This window comes from Sus scrofa, chromosome 2, assembly GCF_000003025.6.
Source record: "Sus scrofa isolate TJ Tabasco breed Duroc chromosome 2, Sscrofa11.1, whole genome shotgun sequence".
Taxonomy (NCBI): Eukaryota; Metazoa; Chordata; class Mammalia; order Artiodactyla; family Suidae; genus Sus; species Sus scrofa.
This window is the reverse complement of record NC_010444.4, coordinates 123,796,603-123,824,127: the sequence shown is the minus strand read 5'-3', so window position 1 is coordinate 123,824,127 and position 27,525 is coordinate 123,796,603. Positions and strand designations below refer to the sequence as shown.

At 34.8% G+C, this 27,525-nt stretch overlaps 1 long non-coding RNA gene across 1 annotated transcript in view; it reads left to right on the top strand.

Annotated features, from left to right (window-relative positions):
* The window catches only part of LOC110259452, a 37,657-nt gene continuing 18,840 nt past the window's right edge, over nt 8,709-27,525 (top strand). Inside the window, exon 1 of the long non-coding RNA XR_002341863.1 lies at nt 8,709-8,863. This is a non-coding gene — a long non-coding RNA (uncharacterized LOC110259452). The remainder of the gene's footprint in view (nt 8,864-27,525) is intronic.

Genomic DNA, 27,525 nt, shown 5'->3' with positions numbered 1-27,525 from the left:
AGGTATGAAGTTACTCTATACAAACCCTGGTACCTGAAAATTTAGCACTCCAATCTTCATACAGTAAATTCCTGTGTTCTCGTATTATAATAATTGATTTGTGTTTCTTTTCTAAAAATCATAGCAGCAAAACTTTCTCAAAATGCTTTATCATCCATTAAGTTGCATATCAAATGGTGAATATTTAGCAATAGCTTTAATTTTCCTATATCAAGAAATATGTGTTGATCTGCTAACAGATTATAATCCAATTTAAGACAGTTTGATTTTCCTATATATCATAGTAAATATGCATGCAATTTTACTGCATCTTACATCTTAGGGCTTGTTTAATTACATGTGATAAACTTCACAGGTTTATAGGAAAATTAAATATCTTCACATTTAAGAGAATTTTCTTGGTTTGAGCTTATTCATTTACTGAATAAGATTATCTTGATCACAAACAGTAGACAGACATTTCATATAATCTTGTGAAATTCTTAAACAATGAGAGGCCAAACATAGTGTCACAGCTTTAGAAGTCTGTAAATATGACCAACACTTAAACATAATCTTACACAGCAGTTTCCCGCAGAGTATATTTTATTATATTTTAGACTGTATGCCAATACAGAGGGAGGAAAGGGTGGTGAGAATTTTCTGGATAAGTATTTTGGTTTAATAGTCAGAATTTTCACATCATAACTGAAATAAGATTCAATGTTAACAATTTTGAATTTTAGATTAAGTTGATAAAAGGCTTTAGGAAGCTTTGAAAAATTATCACTGCCTGAGTACTACTCATATTCTGATTTAATTGGTCTAAAAATGCAGTCTGTTAATCAGTATACTTTAAAACTTCCTCTGTATGACTATGGCTAAATACCTGCTGTGATGGATAAAAGAGTAAGAGACGCTACTGTAGTTTAAATAAAAATCAAACTAACACTGAAATTCCTTCTGGATGTGTCTGAAACAAGTGCTCAATGACAGTCACACACATTTCTAGGATATACTCGATTATACAAGGGCAATGGTACCTTCTTAAATGCACTCTAATAACATAATTAATCACTGACTTTAATCTTTGGACGAATTTTGTAATTCTTCATTTTTAACGTACATTTGGTTTTTCATTAAGAATTTAAAGCAAAGTTACTAAAGTATTATTCCTTAGCAGATAGAAGAAATTTGGAAAAATTAATAAAAGCTAGCATTATTATTACTCTTCATTAAAATGTTGTTTTGAATAAATTTTAAGCAAAGATAAGGGAAACTGGTTATTGCCACATCCAGCCTACTTCCTTTGACAAAATACCCAGAAATAGAAGTTCACATTCCATTTGTCCCAAATGGTCTTCTGGGTTGCTTAAAACACCCTATATTGTTCTTGGGCCTGGTATAAAACATGTTCCTTTTTATCAGATTACTCTGAAATTAATTTTGGCAATAGGAGGCAATAAGAAGATTACTCACTGAAATCTATATATAAAATAGCATTAATAGGAAATATACAATAGTCTTAATTTGAATAGTATTACTTCAAAATAAATAAACTGAAGATATAATTCAGTTCCAAAGAATTTGAAATTTTCACCAGCCTTCACAATTTTTTTCCAACATCTTATGTCTGAAAGATTTCAAAAACATTATTTTATGTGACCACTGTTTTTACTAACCTTGAATATTCTTAGAGAATTGAATATTCTCATATTTTTTGTGCTTCTGTCTTGATTAAAATATTCCCAGGCAAGTTTGTACCACACTGAAGATGTAAGTCTGCATTTCCCCTTTGAAAATTCCAGGCTTATTTATAGTCTTCTTCAGTGGAAAGACAGAAGCAATGACAACACTCAGCTGATTTTTTAAAGAAGGAGGGAAGGAAGGAAAGGAGGAAGGAAGGGAGGGAGGAAGAAAGGAAGGAAGGAAAATAAAGACGGGAAGGAGGAGAGAAAAGAATATCAACAATACAACTTTGTCTCAAGATGACCAAATAAAACCAAAACAAAACAAAAAAACAAAACAAAACCTTAAATAGATGACTATCTGAATTGACTAGCAGAAGGATGAATGTTCAAGGAAATGGGCAAAAGGAAGTTTTGGCCATAGACATAGTATAAACCTAAGTGCCCTATAATCTTAAGAAGTTCTTGTACTCCAAACCTTTGGAGATTAGAACAGTGTGTTTGAGTATAATGCTGCATACACAAATACAGGAAACCACAAAACCGCTTTTCTACACCTTAAAGGGAAACCAAGTTTCTCTATAATTAAAACATTTGTACTTTCTGTGATGCATTAATAGGATAAAAGAACTTATGTTTACTGAGATATTTCTAAAAAACGGAACAATGTAGTCTTCTACAGCAGACCTATTCTTTCTCCCTCCTGCAAAGTGTGAGTAGATTTCAATTTTGTTTAAACCAGTTAAGTTATTGCAGTCCTCTCCAACTAAAACCATTTCTTTCAAACTTTTTGAGTAGTCTTAATGGTTTAGAATGTCCTTTCCTCCTTTGTCCTCTCTAAAAAGGAGGCTATGGGAAGATTAGCTAGCCTTGCGATGTCAGGAAAGTGAGCCCCATTTCTGCTCTGACCAATTTTCTAATAATAATAAATAGTACATGATCTCAAGTTTTGAGAATTTTCTTAGAGTGCAAGGATAAAGAACATTCATTGTAGGATAAAGAGATTATAACTCTGGTAGTTCGTATTACTTTCTGTGTAAAGAGACATAAAAATGTCCACCTTTGTTCGCTCTCTATCAAGGCACACAGTTGTTTCGTGCCATTGACCTAATTGCATTTCAAGTCATTCTGCCACAAATTTAGCAATAGTAGCAGAAATCATCATTACCCTGAAAATATTTATATTTCTGCCTTGTGGAGATAGGTGCCTAAAGTAAAATTTTAATTTGTATCCTAAGAGTACATATACTCCACAATCTCCCAGTTGTCACCATGAAAAATAAGGTAGAATTCCTCAGAAATGACCTTTTTAAACTTCATGAAAAAGTGTTTCTGTATCAAGTCCCATGGTTATTAGCAAAAGACGGTCAAGCCTGATTCTAAAAAATCAGAAAGTCATCACAGCCAGAAAAAGCTTTATCTCAAACTGTTTCAAAAGTATATGAAAGATAAGATACAGTTTTGACAAACTGACAACTTGTTATGTTGAGTTATAAGGAATTTCTAAATCCCACAACCTCAATATGACAATCTCATTGGAAGTTTCTATTTAAATACATTAGCAAGAATGAATTGGCATAGACAAAGAACAGAAATGACATTTAACAGGCCATGTCAACATACCCCCAGGTCAGATAACAGTGTAAAGCTAACAATAATGCTTTTAAAACATGTTTCACTAACAGGTTTATTGCCTTAAGGGATTGTCTTAAGGAAAGGAAGGCTGATGATACACATATTTATCTTAGATTATAAGGATTTTCAGTGACTGGTGGAACAACACCATTAAAAAACACTGGTATTATTCCAAGTTCTCCCACCTAGAAATCAAGATTTTTACATAGCTCACATGGCAACTTTTGAAAGGAAATGACAATTTTATTAATATTTTTAGTGTGGATTACAAAGACTTTTCAGAAATAACATTGAAATCGGACAGTCTGAAATTAATTTCAATTTTTTAAAGTAACAGGTACATGAAATCAGTGTATACTACTTAATATCATATTACAATCTTAACATGAAATTAAAATATAAACAATCTATTTTTACTTTCTGTTTTTGGGAAAATAGTCTGCAGCTATACTAAACAACAAAAATTGGTTCTCCTTTCACAGTGAAAAATAGCATTGCTTTGTTCAGTTATGTCTCTGCGGCTTTTACTAAAGAAATAGAATTTGCTTTACTGTTTACTGCACCATTCACATTGTTTGGAAGATTATTTTTGCATTACAACTTTAAATTACATCTTTTACAATGTTTTCCTCTCTAATTAGGTTTTTAATGTACTGATGATTTTTTACCTTTTTCTCACTCTGTTTATATCTTTCTTTTTAGTTAAGATATATGTACACATACGCACGCTTTTCTGATTCCTAAAACATGGTCTGTCTAGGGAAATCACAGATCATACACAGAAGTTGAAATTCAGATCTCAGATGACATTTTTCTCTATACTAGTTCTTGGTGTACATTCTTATAAAATCTTTGTAATACTTCAATTTTTGTCTATCTGGAAATTCCTATCATGGTAACTATGTCAAGGGAATTATGGCGGAAAGTCTTTTAAAAACTATAAGAACTTGGACATATGAAGAGTTGTGCACTGATGGTATTTTATCATTTTAGAGAGTGTTTTCTTTTCCTCCTAAATTTTTTAGCTGCACAGTAATCTCACACTTGATTTAAATATGGCAACATTATTAACAAATCTCAAATCCCCTATCCAGGAAAGAAGAAAGCATAGCTATTAGTCTATCATGGATTTTTATAAGTCTTATTGTAATTGCTTTCTACACATACTTACATACTTTATAGAATATTATTTTAAATTTCTGAATCATAATTAGCTACACACTTTACATATGATTGTCCACAATGCTTTTTGCACTCAACTATTTTTGAAGATTATTACATTTTAGTACAAATTGATTTATCTAATTTTTTAACCTAATGCACTCTCTTCCAGGATATGGATCAACCATACTTGATTTAACATTTCCATTACTGAAAAAGTCTTTGCACCTTTCAAATTTGTTATTTAATGCACAACAATCATTCTTAGTCATGTTTTGTGAACTTACTCAAATTTTTAAATTTTTTTTTTTTTTTTTTTTTTTGGCGTTTGTCTTTTTAGGGCCACACCTGCAGCATATGGAGTTTCCTAGGCTAGGAGACGAATTCAAGCTGTAGCTGCTGGCCTATACCACAGCCACAGCCACATGGGTTCTGAGCCGTGTCTGCAACCTACACCACAACTCACAGCAATACTGGATCCTTAACCACTGAGTGAGGCCAGGAATGGAACCTATGTCCTCATGGATGCTAGCCAGATTATTTCCATTGAGCCACAATAGGAACTCCAAATTTTTTAATTTTTTATTGAGATGTAGTTGATTTACTGTATTATATTAGTTTCAAATGTAGAACACAGTGATTCAAGACTTTTATAGATAATACTTCATTTAAAGTTATTATAAAATATTAGCTATGTTCCCTATGTTGTACAATATATTTTGTAAGCTTATATTAGCTGTGCCAATTTTCTCTCTTATCAACAATATAAACAGGTGTTTTCCAACACAAGTACAAAACTGGAAGCCCAAGGTCTATTAACTTTTCCACATTATTCAGTTTATCTCACATGGATTTTTTTTTTTTAATTAGAATGTGATTTCCCTTGACAGACATACTCTTTAGTTTGCCAAAAGCACTACTTCTCCCTCTGTGTTTATACCTTTCTCAGATGTGCAAGCACTTGGATATGTCACCTATGCCTAGAATGATGCCATTTTATCATTCAAACCAGGGCGCATTGAGAGCAAAAGGGACTACACCAGAGCAACAGACACAAACCTGGATTCCCTTAGACAAACTGAAAAATATGGTCACCCTACATAGCTTAAATAGCTATCTTATTGTTTAATTCCACCTCCCCAAAAATTAGTGATATTGAGGGTATCCAGATATATTTATTTGCCATTTATGTTTCTTCTCCTATAGATTATTTATAACCTGTGCCCATTTTTCTATTGGTTTGTATCTTTTTTTCCTTATTGAAGTTTAGGGATTCTTTTTATGCAATGTGTCTTAGGTTTTTAGGTTGCTAATTTCATTATCTTCTCTCTTACTTTTTCTCTAGGTTAATGATGGCTTACTTGAAATCAAAGTTTTCAGTTCTAATGTGGTATTATTTACCTTTTCTATTTTTGTGTTTGCATTTTGAATATTATAATGTCTTCCATACTCTTCCCTTTGTATCAGGTCATTATATATACAACTTTTATTACAATTCTTATTTCTTAAATATATGCTTTCAATTCATTTGATACTGATCTAGGGGAATAGTTTGAAGTCAAGTTACCTGTTTTCTGCGTGCCCTAAACTCAAAGCAACATTTTATCTTCTTCTTCCTGTGATGTTCCTTTTGCAGCAATTTGAGATTCTAAAAAGGAGAGGGAATGAAGGAGAAGAAAAAAAAAAAAATACTTCTCCAGAATACACTGCCTTATGTAAATTGTTTTCCCTTGTTGAACTTCGATAGCATAAACCAATACCTTTCTTTGATATGTGAAATGGGATTCTACCACATGGTACTAGGTACAGGAAAACCAACATTTTTGCACACTCCCTAAAAGCCTCCTCATCACTGGGATTAGACTGTGCTAATCACAGTAGAAAATTTGAAGGAATTTTGTGTAAATGAAGAGAACATACAATAAGGAAAAAAGATTTCTAAAGTGACTGGAATTAACCTATTAATTATTAATATTAATAATTATTAACTACTGTAGATTATTATTATCTATTTAGTGACCGCCATGACTAATACCAAGTAAAAGTTCATATTAACATTAAGGAATTTTTTTTTTAATTAAGATTGAGATTTCTGTTTCTACTTTGAGTGGAATAGCTAGTGGCCATTTACTGCCCCATACCAAACTAAAAAAGTCAGAGGAAATACATTATTTGAAAGACAGATGCAGTTTCTTCTTGCCAGGATTAGGCTGTGATATTGAGGCAACTCAAATCTGTACTTGGTACTGAAATGTTGACATGTTTGCCAATTTTTCATTTCCAGCAGATATAAGATGCTCAAAGAGTATGAGTTATTTAAATTTATTTTTGTTTTTGCTTTGGTTTCACTTAGTATTTGGATATGTTGGTATACAAAATCTTCAAAAATGATCAATGTATAAAACACACATGATTAATGATAGATACATATTCAATCAAACTACTTTTGACTCCTGATAAGTTGACTTCTAAAGTCAAGGGCCACTTTGGTTTCCAGTTATGCTCTATGGACCTCAAACAATAATTATTTTTCTTTTACTTGAAATCTTGTAATGAAATTGTCATCCCTCTGAAATAAACTTCTATACAGAGAAACTAAAAGTCATCTGCTTTCATTTTCTACTTTGTGACAGATTTTCCATTACAGAAAAGCTAGAGCAAAACATTCAACCTTATTTATCTTTTCCCACTTCTTTCAGTAACAACTTAGGCTATTTTCCCTTTGTCTCTCAACAAATACAAAGGGCTGTTGATTTTACTGGAAAGTAATTAAGATGAATAACATTAAAAGATATAATGACCTCTACAAATTATTCTTTCCGTTCCATACTGTTCTCCAAAGTGGTCATACCAGCTTACATTCCTACCAACAGTGCAGGAGGGTTCCCTTTTCTCCACACCCACTCCAGGACTTGTCATTTGTGGACTTATTAATGATACTTACAACAGAGTATGATGGTGGGAGAAAAAAGTATGTATACATGTATGTGCAACTGGGTCCCCATGCTGTACAGTGGAGAAAAAAAAATTGTGTTGGGAAATAACAATAAAAAATAAATAAAATTATTCTTTTTACTACAATTTTACACAGTCTCAATTTCCATAATTTTTACTGGTTATTATCACCTGTGAGGATCAAATCTAAATGCTGATTATAGGAAACTATTTACAACCCTGGAAACGCTAATGGCATCTTCCAGCGATTCCACCACCTCAGTACCTGACAAACCTCTCTGAAAAGAAAAAAATAAATAAATAAACAACAACAATAACAAAAAAACTGTCTTTAAAACTAATCTGTCACTTTGGAGTTCCTGTCGTGGCACAAAGGAAACGAATCCAACTAGGAACCGTGAGGTTGCAGGTACAATCCCTGGCCTTGCTCAGTGGGTTAAGGATCCGGCGTTGCCGTGAGCTGTCGTGTAGGTCGCAGACGTGGCTTGGTTCTAGTATTGTGGCTCTGGCGTACACCAGAGGCTGCAGCTCTGCTTAGACCCCTAGCCTGGGAACCTCCATATGCCATGGGTGTGGCCCTAAAAAAGCACAAAAGGCAAAAAAAAAAAAAAAAATAAGAATCTGTCACTTGACACTAACACAAGATTATTTTCCAAAGTCCAGGATTCTATGGAAATCCACTCTAACCCATCTCGAGGCAAAGTTGTTCATTTTACAGCTTCTAGGCAACAGGTGTTGAGGTTACCTAGGTCCCCCGGTATTTCTGAAAGGGGAACATCACAGAGTGAGTCGTCTAGTTCCTTACCTGTTTGTTCTTCTAGTAGCTGTGTCTTAAAGTTGGTAATGTCTTTATTCAAGGTAGACATCTTTTGAAATGGACACCTTGACCATCAAAAGCGTAGTGTCAGGCACTTACAGCACAGTTAAAAACCAAAGGAAATAGTGCTTGTATACCCTGATGAGTATATTTCAGATATTTCTATTTCTTCACCCATAAAATGGATGTAATGATTTAGACACTGGTATACTGGGGTTGAGGGGTTGTTACACTTGAGATACTTTAGTAAAAATGATTGCACTCTTACACAATAGGTGAGTATTCAATGTTAGTTTTTATCCTCATAACAAACTATTCCAGCATATACCAGCTTAGAATAACCAACAGTGATTATCCCACAATCTCTCATGATGATTGCAGTCGAGCTGCTGGCCAGAGCTGTGAGTTGACTCTAGGCAAGGAGACTAGAGAATCTGCTTGTAACTAACTCATGTGGGTGTTGGCAGGCCCCAGTTCCAGGACTGCTCTTGGCTGAAGCCTTCAGCTGAACACAGAACGCTGCATGAAGGTTTCACATGACAGCTTGTTTCTCCCAGAGTGAAAGATCCAACAGAGAGTGAAAGAGCCATCAAGATGGAGACTGCCAGGGTCTGATATACATCATCCTGTAAGTTATGTGTTACCACTTTTGCAGAATGCCAATTCTCACAGCCCAACCCTCATGCACAATGTAGGTGGAGACCACCTGAGAATGTGAGTATCAGGAGATGAGAGTCACTGGGGGCCACCTGAGAAGCTCACTTGTATAAACAGCAATTGTTTGTATTATGTCTAATTTTTTTTTTTTACTCTTTATCAAGCATGTTAGTGGTGGTGCTTTTAAATCTATTAATTCATTGACTTCTCACCCTACCCCATTAGGTAAGTATTATCATTTCACTTTCAAGTAAGATAAAAGAAAAATTTAAGGGCATATTACAGTTAAGTGGCAGAACATTATGAAATGTAATGTTCCAGTTAGTATCTCACAATGGAATTCATTTTTAAAAGTATTTTTTTCAGCAAATATAAAGGATTTCCATGAAGGTAGGTCTGCCTTATATAACTAATTCTGATAAAAAGTATGCTATTTTGCTAGTAAAATAAGATTCAGCCATCACATCTTTCAATTGAGGAATAGTTTTATGGACAGTATTTTAAGTATTATATTTATGTGTATATATCTCTACAATTAATTGTCTTTACTTTGTTGCTTGAATTGAAAAACTGTCATATCCCTGTCCTCATTCTTGTGAGCTTTCTATCTTTTTTTTTTTTACCATGTAAGGCTATACAGTTACATAACATTCTTCCATTTCCGTATTACATATTATCACTATTTTAATAGTGAAGAAAAAACAGTACTGTTCTTCAAGGAGAATATCCCAACTCACTTTTTCTCTGTGTAAGGAAAGAAAGCAATTACCAGATGTTAGACACTATAAAAAACTCTAGTCAAAGCCCTGAATTTTTCCCTAGAATTCTGTTTTCTTTTGTCAGTAAAAACAAATTACTCCTCCCTAATTCACTGAAGGATTTTTAATACCAAAATAATTTTGAAAAATTATTCCTATTAAAATCTGAGTTTATATCACTAATAAATGATACCCAAAGGAATCCAGAGAGCCTGTGAAAGATGTAGAAATAAAAAGGAAATTAAGAAATTGAGTATCACAAGCTAACCACTGCAACCTATCATTGCTCATACTGCTTTGCTACCGTTTTTATTTTATCATTTTGTTTCATTTTTCCTTTTCAGAACAGAAAAACTTCTCCTTAAAGAATATATAAAATTTAAGTATCACTTGTATTTAACATTATTATTCTTTCTACATCTAGCTCACTCCATCTAAAACTATTATGTTTCATCCATATCTTCTAAATATAAATATTAGACATTTCTCTGTCTCCTACAATGTGATGTTCAAGTTAAATTTTAAAATAACTAGAAGCACACCCAAAGAAAGCTGATCCAAGTTATAAAGTAGAATATATTTATCCAACTATGTGGCAAATAGATGAATCAGTTATGAACATCGGTGTGAGTTTTTTGTAGCTTTTTACATCATTTAAATTTCCAAAGATTAATTAAAACCACTTTTATGAAGGGTTCTAAAGGCCAAGGTTTTTTGTTTTTGTTTTTTAAGTGAGTTTGGAGTAAGTATCTTAAGTCTTTCAGGTCCATCAAAGATAGACAGTAAAGCTACCAGAATTCAGACTGAAATAGGCTGCCTCTTATATTCCTAGTACTCAAAAAACCCTCAGTGTTTCTTCCTCTACTGTCCTGAACTTTGAAAGTAACATATCAGGATTATTCCCATCAGATTATTCTAAATGGAGGCTACCAAAGCTCAGTCGCCCTATTTCATGCATCAACTTCAAAGCATCAGGCTTTAAATAAAATCCGAAAGTATCTCTGTGAACCCCCCAAGATAAAGGAACTTGGAATACATTTAAACCTCTATCTATCAAAGAGTTTCTTGAGTATCAGTTAAATTAGATGAGGAATAATTCTTGGCCTTCTTTAGAAAAGGACCTAAGAGTAAATAATGGACTAACCTTCTGGAAAACAATTTGTCAGTAATATCAAGGACCTTAAAATTTTACATCTACACCTCACCCAGTTTTAGAAATTGGTATAAAAACATGACTAACACTAATTCTGTATTGTGTAATGATAACTATAATTCATAAATTATGATGTTTCCATATGTTGGGATGTTTTGATCATTAAAATTGTGGTTCATCAATTAATATTTAATTACTTGTTAATGTCACGAAAAGAGGATAAAAAGTTCATGAACAGTAATTTTAAATTTTGTTTAATAATATAAGTACACATTGTGTGTGCACAGATATATAAGTAATATAATAAAATATTTTTCCAGATTTGAAATATTTTGTAAAGCACTGAGTATAAGAGTGAAATGGACTAACCTTCTGGAAGACAATGACAATTACCAAGGACCTTAAAATTTTATATCTATGCTTCACCTAGCTTTTAAAATTATGAATATATACTATAAACATATGTTAGATATATACATATATATGTTTTACACATGTATACATTTATCTCTCTCTCTCTCACACACACACACAGTTCATTCCACAGCCATTACGTTAGTAATCTGAGATTAGGGAATCCTGTAACCCCAAATCTCAAATAAAAACAGGGGTATCCATTCTATTTAAAGGTATTCATGGAATTCCTGTTGGGGCGCAGAAGAAATGAATTGGACTAGTATCCATGAGGATGCGGGTTCAATCCCTGGCCTCACTCAGTGGGTTAAAGATTAAGGATCTGACATTGCTGTGAGCTGCAGTGTAGGTCACAGATGTGGCTGGGGTCTGGTGTTGCTATGGCTGTGGTGCAGGCCAGTAGCTGCAGCTCCAATTTAACCCCTAGCTTGGGAACTTCCATATGCTGTGCGTATGGCCCTAAAAAAAAAAAAAAAAAAAAAGATGTTCACTACATTTTATAACTAAATGACAAGCAGCCAGATTGAGAAGCAAATATAAATTATTATTAATTTCAATTTCTAACATTGTTGCTTTTATAAAAACATATTTGGGTATGAAAGCCAAATTAATTATGAAAAATTAATGCTTCCATTTTCTCGACTTGAGGTCAATTTTAAATACAGATATCTAGCCACGTAATTTGGTAAGTTCAAGTTTGGCCTTGTTACTTTCCTTACGGTAATTCAACAAAGGATAAATATATGAGTACCATGGAAATCAGGATATATTGAAAATCTTGACTCAACTAATGTATATATACCACCTGTTATACTGATAAATTTCCTTCAGATGTATACGATTAATTCAATAGCTTTTCAAATATCATTTTCCCTATTAATCCATTAGTCATTTTGGAGAGATGTAAACAGCAAAATTAATAATTGCTCTTTGGCATCATTTATATAGAATTTGATTTCAAAAAACTGGTCCTACCTAGTCCATCTTATAGTGATAAATTTGTAGTAAAGAAAACACCAATAAAATTCATTTATCACTATGGCATTACAAGGAAAAATGGCAACCCAAGGAAAAAATTTCTGAAGAAGGTGATTTCTCTAACTACAGAACTAATTCTGTGTTATCTAACAATGCAATCCTTCATCTTTTTTCCTCTACCCAACCATTCTAAACTGAGTAGACAGTGGTAATATCCCTCATTAATTTTCTTAGAACTACAGTGTCATTGACCCTGACCATACACACAATTGAAATCCTGAATTATGTGGGTAAACAGGAACATTAAGGTGAAATAAAGATCCTTATTTTCAGTTCTTTAATTAACCTCTAGATAGCTAAAAACATGACAGCTTTTGATCCAAAGAGAATTTCAGAACAAATCTAGCCCTTTTGTTATTTGACAGTAGAAAGTAATTAGAGCCAAACTGAGTATAACTGCCCCTTACCCTCAGTGAAAAACTGGCTGACAAGGGATTAATCTCCAAAATTTATAAATACCTTCTGCAGCTCAATACCAAAAAAACAACTCCATCAAAAAATGGGCAGAAGATCTAAACAGACAGTTCTCCAAAGAAGACATACAGATGGCCAAAAAACACATGAAAAGATGTTCAACATCACTCATTATTAGAGAAATTCAAATCAAAACCACCATGAGGTACCACCATACACCAGATAAAATGGTCATCATCAAAAAATCTACAAACAATAAATGCTGGATAGGGTGTGGAGGAAAGGGAACCCTCTTACACTGTTGGTGGGAATGCAAATTGGTGCAATAGCTATGGAAAACAGTATGGAGATTTCTCAGATAATTAGAAATAGAATTAACATTTGATCCAGCAATCTCACTCCTGAGCATCTATCCAGAGAAAACCATGACTCGAAAAGATATGTACTCCGATGTTCATTTCAGCACTATATACAATTGCCAAGGCATGGAAACAACCTCAGTGTCCATTGTCAGAAGAGTGGATAAAGATGTGGTACATATACACAATGGAATATTACTCAGCCATTAAAAGGAAATAAATAATGGCATCTTTAGCAACATGGATGGGCCTAGAAATTATCATGCTAAGTGAAGTCAGTCAGACAGTGAGACACCAAGGTCATATGCTGTCACTTACATGTGGAATCTAAAAAAAGGACACAATGAACTTCTTTGCAGAACAGATACTGACTCATAGACTTTGAAAAATTTTGGTTTCCAAAGGAGACAGGTTGGGGGGTGACAACCTGGGCTAGGCTGGGGCTTTGGTATGGAAATGCTATAAAACTGGGTTGTGAGATGATCACTGCACAACTATAAACATAATAAAATTTGTTACAAAATTTAGGGAGATTAAGATGAAGTTAGAAAGAAGTGAGCTGGCTTTCTAACAAAAATTACCACATTGTAAAGATAACCTATCACATTACTCTTAATTGCATTTGTTCAATATCTTATATAACTCAATAGTTTGTCAAAAACTTTAAAAAGATTATGAAGGAGTTCCTGTCGTGGCACAGTGGTTAACGAATCCGACTAGGAACCATGAGGTTGCGGGTTTGGTCCCTGCCCTTGCTCAGTGGGTTAAGGATCCCGCATTGCCGTGAGCTGTGGTGTAGGTTGCAGAAGTGGCTCGGATCCTGTGTTGCTGTGGCTCTGGCATAGGCTGGCAGCTACAGCTCCGATTCGACCTCCAGCCTGAGAACCTCCATATGCTGTGGGAGCAGCCCAAAGAAATAGAAAAAAAAAAAAAAAAAAAAAAAAAGATTATGAAAAATTCTCAATTTCCAAACATACTCTAAAGTCACAAGTGTGTTATTTGCAAAGGTATGACTCCATTAAACAAATATATAAATGATAACTGAATCCCAAGTGCATTCAATACAAGCCTCTTAGAACCTCAATATATGGAAATCTATTAGGAGGAACGGTCTGCAAGCTATCCATCATAGCTTAGCATGTTTCTTTTGGAAACATTAACATTTTTATCTTTGACAGCCAAAAAACAATATATCTTCCTCTACCACCCTAACTCAGTATAGAACTGAGGCAAATCAGGATGGGTGCTAAGCGATGTCGCTCATATTTTTAGAGTAATTCAAAGATGGTGTTTACCTGGACATGGTCCAAAGATGAGGAGTACAATGGGTACTTTGGCTGGAGAGATGAAGAGGGGACAGAGCTAATATGAGTGTTTTAAAAACTTAAGACTGCAGCTACATTGGAAGAGTTTAAATAGCGCAGAAGAGAAGAGCTATTCTTTTCTACTCCTCTCTCTCCCCTTATTTTAAGCGGGACACACATGTACAGTAAATTCAAATGCAAAGTTTTAGATTCATTTATGTTTGCTACATAATATTTATATTATCATGTCACAAAAATTTTTTCTTTGGTTTACTTATAAAAAATTATATTAAGTATTTGATGTCAATTTCCATTAATGTATAGAATGAGTATCTAATGGGTCACAGATTTGTAATCATGTTCTGTATACATTTTGTATTCTCTGTGAGTAAATAATGAGCATGTTCCTATTCTCTAAATTTTATCTAGAGAATAATACTTTCTAAATAAACAGGATATTCTCTAAATTTTAACATGTGTGTAGTATTCTTCACTATTTCTTTACTGGGCATGTATGTCATCCCCTATTTGTCCTATTATAACATTACTGAACATTCTTTTATGTACTGTCTAATTTTATTCTGTTTTTCTTATTTACTGTATTTTACTTATTCTAGATTTAGTCTGATGTTTTAAGAAAAGTTAAAAACCATGAGTCAATATATTTTTAAACTGTTTTTACATCAGTGTATCCCAGTCCTGACTGTACACTGAAATTATCTGGGAGCTTTAAAAAAATATTAGCAAAGTTTCCCTGGCATTTTAAAGTTCCCCAGGTGATTCAGGTATGCAAAGTTGAGGCTGATATGAATATTAACAAATTGACATCCTTAATACTAATTCACATTCCTCCAGCATTATAAATAAGTGCCTACTCTGTCCAACATTATTTGAATCTTTGTCAAATAGGTGACAGTGGTATCTCATTAACATCTTAATTTGCATTTTTGATTTCTAATGAAACTTAACACTTTTCAAATACACCATCCATTTGTAATTTTCTTTTAATGAATTGGCTCTTAGTATTGTCTGCCCATTTGTGCAGTTGTAATATTCAAGCTCTATTATTGTAAATAATCATCCATGAGAATTAAGTAATTATTTTATCTCAAAGAACAAATTTTGAACAAAAGAACAAATCATTTAATTTTATTGATGGAGATTAAATAAATATGTAAAATCATTCAATCTATATTTACAGTTTTCTATTACTCTTATCCTCAGTTAAACCAAATATCAACTGATATCACTACACTTCTTAAAACCATAATAAAACCATTCATTGAATTTCATTTTCTTATCATCCTCAGGCTCTGGTTTCCACTGGATTAGTTCAATTCAGTGGTCAACTTACTATCTTATTTGGGCCACAGTTTTCTCAACTACATTTACCCAGACCTAGTACCCAGACTCTTTCTCTTAATTTATTACAAATTATTCATGCATGGCAAGTTTGTGCCAAGCTTTAAAATATTTGGGGAAAACCATGTGACAGAATCAGTGTTAGATGCCTTTTGATAGACATTTCCTACACAGAGCTAATTCTTCTTCTTTAAACCACAGATCTTTTTCTACAAATTAATATTAATGCAGAATGGCTTAAAAATTTCTGTTGTTGTCTTAGACCTGGCCAAATCCTACAACTTTGTCGTAGAGTGAACTATCTACTGTAATAAAAACTTCCAAATCTCAGTGGCTTTAATGAAACAATTTTTTAGCTATGATATAGTTCATATCATAGTAGAGTTAAAAGGAGGACTAAGTTCAACTCTTCAGGAAACTTGAATTCCTCTGTATTGTGTTTCTACCATCCTCTTTGTTTTCAAACAGCAGAGGTCAACAGAGACAAACAAAGTCTATGAAAAGCACAAATGCTCTTAAATGCTTTGGTCTTAAAATAACATATCTCAATGACACACATTATTTAATTGGCAAGAAATAGTGATATGGCCCTGACTAGATACAATAGGACTTGGAAATGTGATCTAAGTGTGCCCAGGAAAAAGAAGAGAGATGAACACTGGCAGCCAGTAGCAAATTTCACCGGCACATCAAAGCATTTTCCTAAATAAGTAGGGTTTTTTCTAGAAATAAATTCTTGTCTCAAATGTTAAGAAAATAATTTACATAATATATTGAAAGACATTCAACACTGTGCGATCAGAAAAATATTCAATAATATTTATCTAGTTATTTCATGTTTTCATTATTAGTATTTAAATACTGATATGCCTGGAATAAATTTTGGAGTGCAGTATTGATCAAATTTTATGCCAAAAATCTCGCCAATTACCCAATACCATTTAGTAACTAATTTTAACATATGACATGTTATCTTTATCATACAAGGAGAGAGAGAGTACTTCTTAGATATCAGTTCTACTTCTCTAATAACCCCAGAAAAATTACAGCTGACCCTTGAACAATATGGGGTTAATCTGATATAAATTAGCAAAAGCACTCCATACTTAGGGTTACTCTGCAATCATAGATTCAACCAACTACTGACGGTGTAGTATTGTAGTATTTCCTCTTAAAAAGCATCTGCATATAAAGTGTACCTGTATAGTTCAAACCTACATTGTTCAAGGATCTAGTGTATGATTGTTATTGTTGCAGCTTTATAATTTAACATATACTCATAAGACAACCCTTTATCATCCTCTTATAAAATGTTTACCTCTCCTGTTTATTTTCCACATATACTTTATATAGATCAAATTTTCTGCCTGGAGTCATATCCCTTCTGCCATATTCTTTGAATATTTCTTATAACACAAGTCAGCTGATTATAAATTTTCTCCACTATTTTATATTTGTCCTTTATTCTTCTTCACTTTTTAGTGCATTTGCTGTTGTTGTTTGGGGGGATTTTGTGTGTGTGTGTGGTTTTCTTCTTTTAGTTAAAATTGTGATTGAAGATACGTGTAGATAGTTATAGTAAATAATGAAGGGCACCCTTGTATACCTTGCCCAGTTTCCTCCAATGGTAACACTTTGCAAACTATAGTTCAGTATCATGCCAGAATATTGACACAAATACTACTCACAGATCTTATTCACACTGCCTCAGTTTTACTTGGGCTCATTTGTTTTGTGTGAGTGTATGTGTGTATTGAGTTCTATACAGTTTTATCATTGTGTATGTTTGTGGATTCTCTTCTATTTTTGGAAAGGTTTTTTTTTTCTGAGTATAATTGACTTAAAAAAAAAAACAAAAAAAAAACAAAAAAAAAAACTTCTTTAAAGCTGTCACTCCATTTTCTCTTGGGTTGTCTAGTTTCTTTCTTTTTTTCCTTTTTTTTTTTTTTTTTTTTTTTTTTGTCTTTTTAGGTCCGCACCCATGGCATATGGAAGTTCCCAGACTAGGGGTTGAATTGGAGCTGTAGCCACCAGCTCATGCCACAGCAACACCAGATCTGAGCCGCATCTGCAACATACACCACAGCTCACAACAACAGCAGATCCTTTAACCCACTGAACAAGCCAAGGATCAAACCTGCATCCTCATAGATACTAGTAGGGTTCGTTACCACTGAGCTACAACAGGAAGTCCTTCTTGGCTTGTCTAGTTTCTGATTAGAAGTCATCGAATACTGTTGTATTTTTTCTCTGTGTATAATGTCTTTTTTTCCTCTTCATGCCTTTCCTTAACATTTGATTTCCAACAGTTTGCAAATGACACGTATAGAGGTATGTGTGTGTTTATAGCTAAGAATCAAATCCAACCCATGGACTTTTTAAAATTCATAAGTAGATTTAAGTTTTTCAGAGAAATAGAAAACACCAGAGCACTCCACTGTGAGAAGACACTTATTCTTTGACTGAATTGCAAATGGAACCAGCAGTAGAGGAGGTTATATATTTTGCAGTTAGGGATTTATTTCACATTTATGCTTTACTTCACATTCATCACTATCACACACTATCTGTTTTCTGGGGAATGTCCTTTCACTTGATCATGACTGCCTTCACCATAAGAGGTCTGCCCTGAAGATATTACCATTTTCTTCTTAACTTGAGAAACTTATGCAATAGCCAATACATCACGACATTTTTACTTCCCATCAACATTCCACATTTGCATGGAATTATGTGCTGATGAGTGCATTATGTTGGGGTTAATATTTACCTGAGCAAACATATACTTGTCATTTTCATCGAATGTCCACAGTTGCATTCTGAAGCACTTCATAGTGACTATGAACCAAATAAACACAAAAACATTCTGGTAAAAATATCCTAGGTCTATAGTCAAAGAAAAATAAAACTTTGCAATATCTGATACCAGGGACAATTTTGAAAGAATCATAATGAAGCTTCAATTCCTAACCACCCACACTCTCTCATGGAGATTGCTGGTGACTCTCACACATTACACTCCTCTTGAAGGAACGTGATCCAATGTCCGCACCTCCATTTCCATGAAAGAGGACCATTCAGCCCTAACATTCACCCACTCATTCGACAAGTATTAAGTGATGGCCATCAATGTATTTAAGAGCTAGGTAAACATAAATAGCAAAAATTTTTTTCTAACTTTAAATATTTACATTGTTCACCCATGTAACACAGTTTCAGGAAATCTAAAAAATAAAAATAAAAAATAGAAGAAAATAAAAAACAAAAAAACAAAAAACCCTCAGACTAGAAGTAAAGATTTAGGTGGCTCATTAGAATGTGAGATTACGGAAACTGTGGTCTGGAGGAATGACCTGAGAAAAAGGATTTCCATAGTCTAAATATAGGCCAAAAATAATCAGGTCCTATACCCTAGAACTTGTGATTATTAATTTATTATGGCAACAGAGATTCTGAATATATGACTAAATTCAGGATCTTGATATATGGAGATTATTCTGCATTATCTGAATGAGCCCTAAATGAAATTACAAGTGTTCTTATAAATGAGAGGCAAAGATGTATAAACACAGAGGAGAAGGCAACATGACAAATCCAGACAAAGTTTTGAAAACCCTATGCTGCTCAAAGAATGAGGAAGGGGACATCAGCCAAGGAATTCATCTCTATAATCTAAAAAAGATAAGGAAACTTTACAGAAGAGCTAGAAGTAAAGAATACGTGTTCTGGAGTTCCCGTCGTGGCGCAGTGGTTAACGAATCCGACTAGGAACCATGAGGGTACGGGTTCCGTCCCTGCCCTTGCTCAGTGGGTTAACGATCCGGCGTTGCCGTGAGCTGTGGTGTAGGTTGCAGACGCGGCTCGGATCCCGCGTTGCTGTGGCTCTGGCATAGGCTGGCAGCTACAGCTCCGATTCGACCCCTAGCCTGGGAACCTCCATATGCCGCGGGAGCGGCCCAAGAAATAGCAACAACAACAGCAACAAAAAAAAAAAAAAAAAAAAAAAAAAGAATACGTGTTCTATTTTCAGTCATGCAAATTCCTTGAATACCATATTAATCTCATTAGTTTGTATTCAGTTGTACCTCAGACAACTTAAAGATGATAGAGTATTACTATAATCGCATGTGAATATAATTAATGGACACAACTACATAAGGAATTATTGTATTTTAAAATAATTACATAAAATAGTTACAAGACATAGGAAAGTAAATCTTTCAAATATTAACATTGTGTATTTTATATATAAAATGAATTATTCTTAAATTTTTAAGAGTTCTTTTATTCATTCATTGTGGCAGAAGCAATTCGTTGTCCAAAAAAACATACTGCTTCCCATTCTTTAGTGTGAAGTTAGTAGGGAAGCAGCTGCCCAGCAAGGGATTATATTTCTCAATTTCCCATACAGTTAAAGTGTGTCCTTGTGACTGAGTTCTAACTAAAGGGATATGAAAGGAGAGGGAGTGTCACTTCCAGGCCCAGCTCATTAAAAATCGCATTTTTTTGGAGTTCCCATTATGGCTCAGTGGTTAACAAATCCGACTAGGAACCATGAGCTTATGGGTTCGATCCCTGGCCTCACTCAGTGGGTTAAGGATCTGGCGTTGCCATGAGCTGTGTGTAGTTTGCCGACATGGCTCGGATCCCACGTTGCTGTGGCTCTGGTGTACGCCGGCGGCTACAGCTCTGATTAGACTTCTAGCCTAGGAACTTCCATATGCCATGGGTGCGGCCCTAAAAAAGGCAAAAAAAAAAAAAAAAAAAAAAAAAAAGAGGCATTTTCTTCCATGCTTTATATCCTTCTACCAATTGGATACAGGTGATCAGGTAGTTGAGTGAGAGATGGTGGAGCTATAACATAGAGGGAGCCAGAGTTCATAAACTGTCACTAATTGATAGTTATATATCAATATATATCAATTGATAGTTACATATTTTTTCAAGTGTATGAACAAGAAGAAAATTTATTTTGTACCACTTATGATGATTTTTTTCTTAAAGTTGTTATTGTTACCCTAATAATACACTCACCGTTTATTTATTTATTTATTCAACAAATACTGAGTACCTACTATGGACCACATATGGCTCTAGATCTTGGGGACAAGTCAATAAAAAAAGACTTTTCCTTCATGGAGCTTCTAGCGACTATCAGAAAAACACGCAAGCAAATCAATCAATAATCTTAGGTAAAAACTATAAAAAATATATAGTGGGATATAGGTACAGAGAATAATGTTGTATATTTTAGACAGTATGGCCAGGAAAGGTTGTCTAGAGGTAACAAAGACCAGAAGTAAATGAGAGAGCATGTTGATACTTGTCAGAAGGCTATTTCAGTGGGTGAGAAAAGGAAAAGGCTCTGGGGTAGGAATGGGTTTGATGTGTTCATACAACATCAATTAAACAATTTTGGCTCCATGAACAAGAAGAAAATTACATCACCAATAGAGACATCAGGTAGGCCCAGTGGGATTTTCATTCCAAGTGTATTTGGAAGCAGGAAGTGAAGGGAGAAAGGAAGAAAGTGACATAAAAGGCTATATAATTTAAAAACCTTACTCTGGCTACACCATGGAGAATGCAGTATCACACGCAAAAGTCATGATGATTTTAATCTGTGGGACCATATATTCAGATTATGAGTGTAGAAAAAAATGGGATACTGGTAAAGTGATATATAAGAGAAAAATATAAATAAAAGGTGATTCCAAGGTTTTTGCCTTGAGTAACTGGAAATTATGGTGGTACCATTTCAGAGATAGGGAAATTTATAGGAAGAGAATGTTGGAGAAAAGAAATTAAGAGTTTGATTTTGGATTTACTAATATTGGGATGCTAATGAAAGATCAGTTGTCAATCTCCAGTGACCAGTTGGATATTCTAATCCAAAGTTCAAGAGACAGATGAGAGCTGGAAACACTCATGGAGTCATCAGCACAGGCACTGTGGATTTTAAATAGAAAGGTAGCATCTTTGGTGGGATTTGGAAAATTTGTAGGAGTTTTAGACCCTTTCACTATTTAGACTTCTGAAATTTAGCAGGTGGGGTCAAAATTATCAGACTTTTAAATGTCACATAAGCAGAAAACCTGTTTATAATTATTTGTTCCTAGGTCCTAACTATAATTACATAAACACAAAAGCATATCATATGATTTGTATGAATTTGCTAAATAAACTCACATATGTAATATTTGACAAAGGAAGCAAGGATAGAGAAGGAGCAAAAGACAGTCTCTTCAAATGTTGCTGGGAAAACAGACTATTTACATTCCAAAGAATGAAACTGGATCCCTGTCTTACACCACTTGTAAAACTAATTTAAAATGGATTAAAGACTTAAATCTAAAGCCTCAAAGATCTCCTAGAAGAAAATATAAGGAAAAACCTCCTCAACAATCTTCTTGACAAAAATTTTATGATATAACACCCAAATAACAAGCCACAAAAGCAAAAATTATCAAGTAGGACTACATAAAAGTAAAAATCATCACAGCAAAGCAAAATGAAAAGGCCACCGCTGGAATGGGAGAAAATACTTATAAATCACCCTAGCTAATAAGATATTAATACCCAAAAAACAAAAGGAACTCATATAATTCAACAACACAAATAATTTGAATAAAAAATGGGCAGAGTATCTAACCAGACTTTTTTTTCAAAGAATATATTCAGAATAGTCAATGAGTATGAGAAAAGGTATCCAACATCACTAACAATCAGGGAAATGACAAAATTACAGCAAGTTATCACACCTCACGCCTGTTACAAATGGCTATTATCAAAAGGACAAGAAATGGTTATTGAAGAGAAGGTGGAGAAAAGGAATCCTGTATACTATTGGTGGTAATGTAAATTAGTTCAGCCATCATGGGAAACAGTAGAGAAGTCCCTTGAGGGATATGTTGACATATTTAAAACATATTAATATGTTGACGTATTAAATATGTTGACATATTTAAAAAAAAAAAAAACCTACCATGTGATCCAGCAATCCCAGCTCTGGGTATATAATATGTTTGAAGGAAATAAGATCCTGCCATCATGAAGAAACATCCACACCCCTATGTTCACTGCAGCATTATTTACAACAACCAAGACAGAGAAACTAAGTAGCCATGAGTGATGAATAAAGAAAACATAGTATATATACAATGGATTATAATTCAATCATAACAAAAGCAGCAAGTCTTGTCATTTGTAACAAGATGGATCAAACTAGAGAGTATTATGCTAAGTGAAATAAGCAAGACAGAGAAAGATACTATAACTCAATTATATGTGGAATTTAAAAACAAAAACCAAATTCATAGGAACAGAGAATAGATTGGCACTTGTCTGGGGCATTGTAAGGAGAGGGGAGTGGAGGTCATCACAAGATTCAAACTTCCAGTTATTTTCTGAGGACATAAGGTTCAGCATAGTAACCATATTTAACAATACCATATTGTATATTTGAGAGCTTCTAAAAGTGTATTTTCTCATCACACACACAAAATTTAATGATGTGAGGTGACAGAAGTGTTAACTAACCATATTGTGGCAATCATTTTGCAAGATAGTGAAGTCACTACACTGTACATCTTAAAAAGAAAGTGTAATTTTAATACTAATTAATTTTCATGCTTGGCTATTTATACAGAGTTCATGTTGAAAAGAGAACATGTGTAATTGGTTGAGACAATGCATTTACTGTTGATACCCCAGACATTTGGAGCCTACCCAGCAGGTAAAGCAAGATGCTGGTATGGACACCATCCAGGGATAGTTAACACAAGCAGGCTCCATGAGATCTGTGGTTTCCTTCCAAGCCAGTGCTAAGTACAGCTCTGAAACCCAGTAATATCACCAACTTACCCAAATTTCAGGGTAGCCAGTTACCCTAATTAAAGGTCATTGTCCTCCAACCAATTACATATTTTCTCTTTTCAATATGAACTCTGTATAAATAGCAAAGCATGAAAATTAATTAGTATTAAAACAGCCTCAAAAGCATAATTTGGTTAATACAAGTATAGAAAATGACAGTAAATTACACTAGTAATCTTGGGTTGTTTTAAATATTTGCAAACTTATTTAGGGTCTTATGGGAGTAGACCACAAAAAGAGAGCCCTTTGGCCCATTTTGGAAAGAGGTGCCAAACCCTCCTTTCAGCTCTGAAGTAGTATTTCAACCCTCTTAAGACTCTAATGAAGCATTAGTCATTCTGTTTAACAAAAAGCAAAGCCTGGTCACAAACCTAGAGCATATAGTGATTTTATGATTAGATGACAAAGCAAATACATGACAGTAAATGACAAGATGAGAGTTAGAATATTGAGATTTGACTTAAACCAGAAGCAAGGTTGTGTTGTTTACAGTGTTACAAAGACTGCCTCCTAAATTTGAACAGTGGTATTAACGTGTTAATGGTTAGAGAATTATCCTTTCTATATGTCTTTTTCCCCAAAAACTGTCATTTCCTGTGCAGATTAACTCAACAACCTCCTACTAATCTTGCTCCAGTGCTGTCCTGTTATAATATATTCTCCACACTTCAAACACTGAAATTTCTGAAATGCAAATCAGATCACATCTTTCCACTGCTTTAAAATTCATAATTGGTTTCCTATGGCCTAGAGAATCAAGTCCACACTTTATTACTGTGCCTCAGTTTGAAGCAAGTATCTGGGTGCAGTTTGGTTTTATTGGAGGTAATCCCAGGAGGCGTAAATAATGGAAAAAGTGAGACAGGAAAGGGAGAAAGGTCTACAAAGGATGTGTTAACAACTAGGTTAGCTCTATAGGTAAATGGGGCTCAATTCGACTGCAGACCCTCTTTGTGTGGACCCCATCTTAAAACTGTGTAGGCTCTGGGGCATTTACCCATTGGTTACCACCCCAATTTGCTGAGAGCTTCAAAACATAGTAACACCCTTTTCTATTTGTACTGCTTGAAAGGAAGCTATCTTTCCTGATATAGACAATGATCTCAGACACAGAAGAGAGAAGTGGATACTTCTGTGATGGAAAGGCATCAGTGTTCCAGACACCGTCTCATCCTTTAGCGGCAGGTGAACTCAGGCAAACTGAGAGGAAATGGCTGAGGTATTCATGAGTTTGCCTCACGTGGTTTTGCAGACCCTCATAGTTTGGCATTTTGGCATAGAATCAGTAAACTTATCTCTGGCCATTTGATCCACACTGAACTATGGGCAGTTTCTTGAATGGACTACACCTTTCCAAAACTCCAAATTCACAATTGTACAATCTTGTTCGATTCTCTCTGTGCCCACTGCAGCTGGTTCATATTTTATTAGAGTGCTTATCTAGCATTATGCAACAGTAACAATTTACATACCAAGTCTATCACAGCGAATGGCAGAGAAGGAACACTCAAATGTTTGTTGAATAAAAACAAAAAGAACAGAACAATCCCTTCGGTGGTGATGAGACTGCTGACAGAACAAATACACATGCTGAGCCTGCTGGGATCCTATAGAATTTTCTGCAAAGGTGGCAGAGAAAGTCCTTTGTCAGTGTATTTAAACACAATGTTTCAATATTGCTGGACGCTGTGGCAGGTAGACAAACCAAATCCCTTAGCATGGCTAAGAGAACAAGTTTGAACCTTTTTGAGCTCAAGTTTAGGATCAGCCCTGAGTCTGAGACTCTTAGAAGAGCTCAAGTGACATGTTTCTTTTATTTCTTGTCTAAGAAATATTGCAAAATAATCATCAAACTGGATATATTCTCCACTGGTAGATTTGGAGAGAGCTCCAAGGAACCCCACTGCTACTGCTACTTGGCAAATTTATCACTTCTGCCTCCATAAATACACAGCAAATTAGGGAGGAAATCCAATTGAGAGGATCGAGTGCTCAAATTCATTGAGATGTCACAAATGCAAGATGTTTGATGAGATTCATAGGGTGGCTCATGAACCTGTTGACCTTGCTTCTAAATCTCAGAGACAAGTTTTGTTGCAACTCATCTGCATCTTATAATTGGCTTGATCCCTTTAGGCTGGTGATAGGTCTTGGCAGGATACTCACTTGGGCACCAATAGTTGCCATAGGACTGTTCTATTTCCCTGTGAGGCATGTTATAAATCTGTAAGAATAAGATATGTAGGTACTGGAGTTTCGTGAGGGAAAAGACAGATTTTAAAATGTGTGCATTTTAAATACACCTTTAGCAGAAGTGAAGGCAAGCTGTCAAAACTAGATTCTTTAGTCAATAAACTGCAATTTATTTTTATTCAATTTCTATTTGGAACTAAAACATCCTTTTGCCACATATGCACCAGTGTGTTCACAAGTAGGTGACTTGGGGTCAGAGTCCTGAGCTATCCATTGGAGGGTACAGCCAAGGTCGGTTTGAGCAAACAGAAGTGCCTGGACTCCTTTTTACAATGGTACATGTGAAATAAGAGCTACATAAAGATTCTTGAAACATGCTGCTGAATATCAACTCCCTATACAAGGCACTCACAAGCAAAACATAGCTGATCAAAATGACAAGGAGATCTGGGAATGGCACTAAAGAGCCAGACCAAGGTCTTCACACAAAACACAATCTTTTATTCAGAGGCAGCCTGGATCAGAAGGTAAAAGAGGAATAAATGATCTGGTGTTTGCGCATAACAGATGATAGAACACAATTTTAAAAACCAACTCAAATGATTGCTTTTCTAGCTACAGAATGTTTGCAAGTTAGAGTACAAAAGGCCAAGAGAGAAAATTATTTTACCAATATGTTTCTTAACAGTAAAATGAATGTTAATCATAGTCACTTACAGAGTCTCATAAATGCCTAAGACCAAAAAAAAAAAAAGAATCTGTTAATGACTCAACTCTGACTCATTTATTTCCCTCTGTACATGGAGTCTATTGCCAAAATCTATCATTTCTTGAATGTCTGCTCTAGTCATATTTTTCCTATTTACTATGTACATGGTTTATAACACACAGACATAATGTAGTAGAGTTCCAACAGCATCAGGACTCCACTTCACAAATTAGTAAAACCTGGGAGTTCCCGTCGTGGCGCAGTGGTTAACGAATCCGACTAGGAACCATGAGGTTGCAGGTTCGGTCCCTGCCCTTGCTCAGTGGTTAACGATCCGTGAGCTGTGGTGTAGGTTGCAGACGCGGCTCGGATCCCGTGTTGCTGAGGCTCTGGCGTAGGCTGGTGGCTACAGCTCCGATTCAACCCCTAGCCTGGGAACCTCCATATGCCGCGGGAGCGGCCCAAGAAATAGCAAAAAGACAAAAAAAAAAAAAAAAATTAGTAAAACCAGCCATTAGGAAACTGGTTCAGTGTCACTGAACTCTCTCCCTTTCATGGGAAGGTGATCTTTAAGGTGCCATCTAGCTTTGAAGTTCTGATTTGATAATTGCACACCCTCCTTTTTTTCAATTGTCTACCAGTGTTGAGACAGCCTAAGACTTGACCATTTTTTACCTAGGCAACTACAATTTACTGCAGGGAGCAAATCTTTCTCTTCATGTAGCTTTTTCACAGTGTCACATTCTTCTCTAAGGCATGACATTAGCTCTTGAGCCACTTATGTTTATAGCTGAGGTGTTCAGCCTACTTTCCCAAGTTTTCCAGTCAAGACAGAATTGACTGTCTGGTGCCACCCCACTGGGGCCTGGCCACTCCTACACCATTTATCATGGGTTCATTGACAGATTTTCCCCTCCCCCGCTCCCCTCCCCACACTTGAGATTTCACAGAGCTATCGGATGGGCCAACATATGTGTTTTATTTCACTCCACCTAGCTGCCTACAGCTTCCTCTGCGTCTGTCTCCTTTTAAACAACATTTGAAGTCCCCCTCA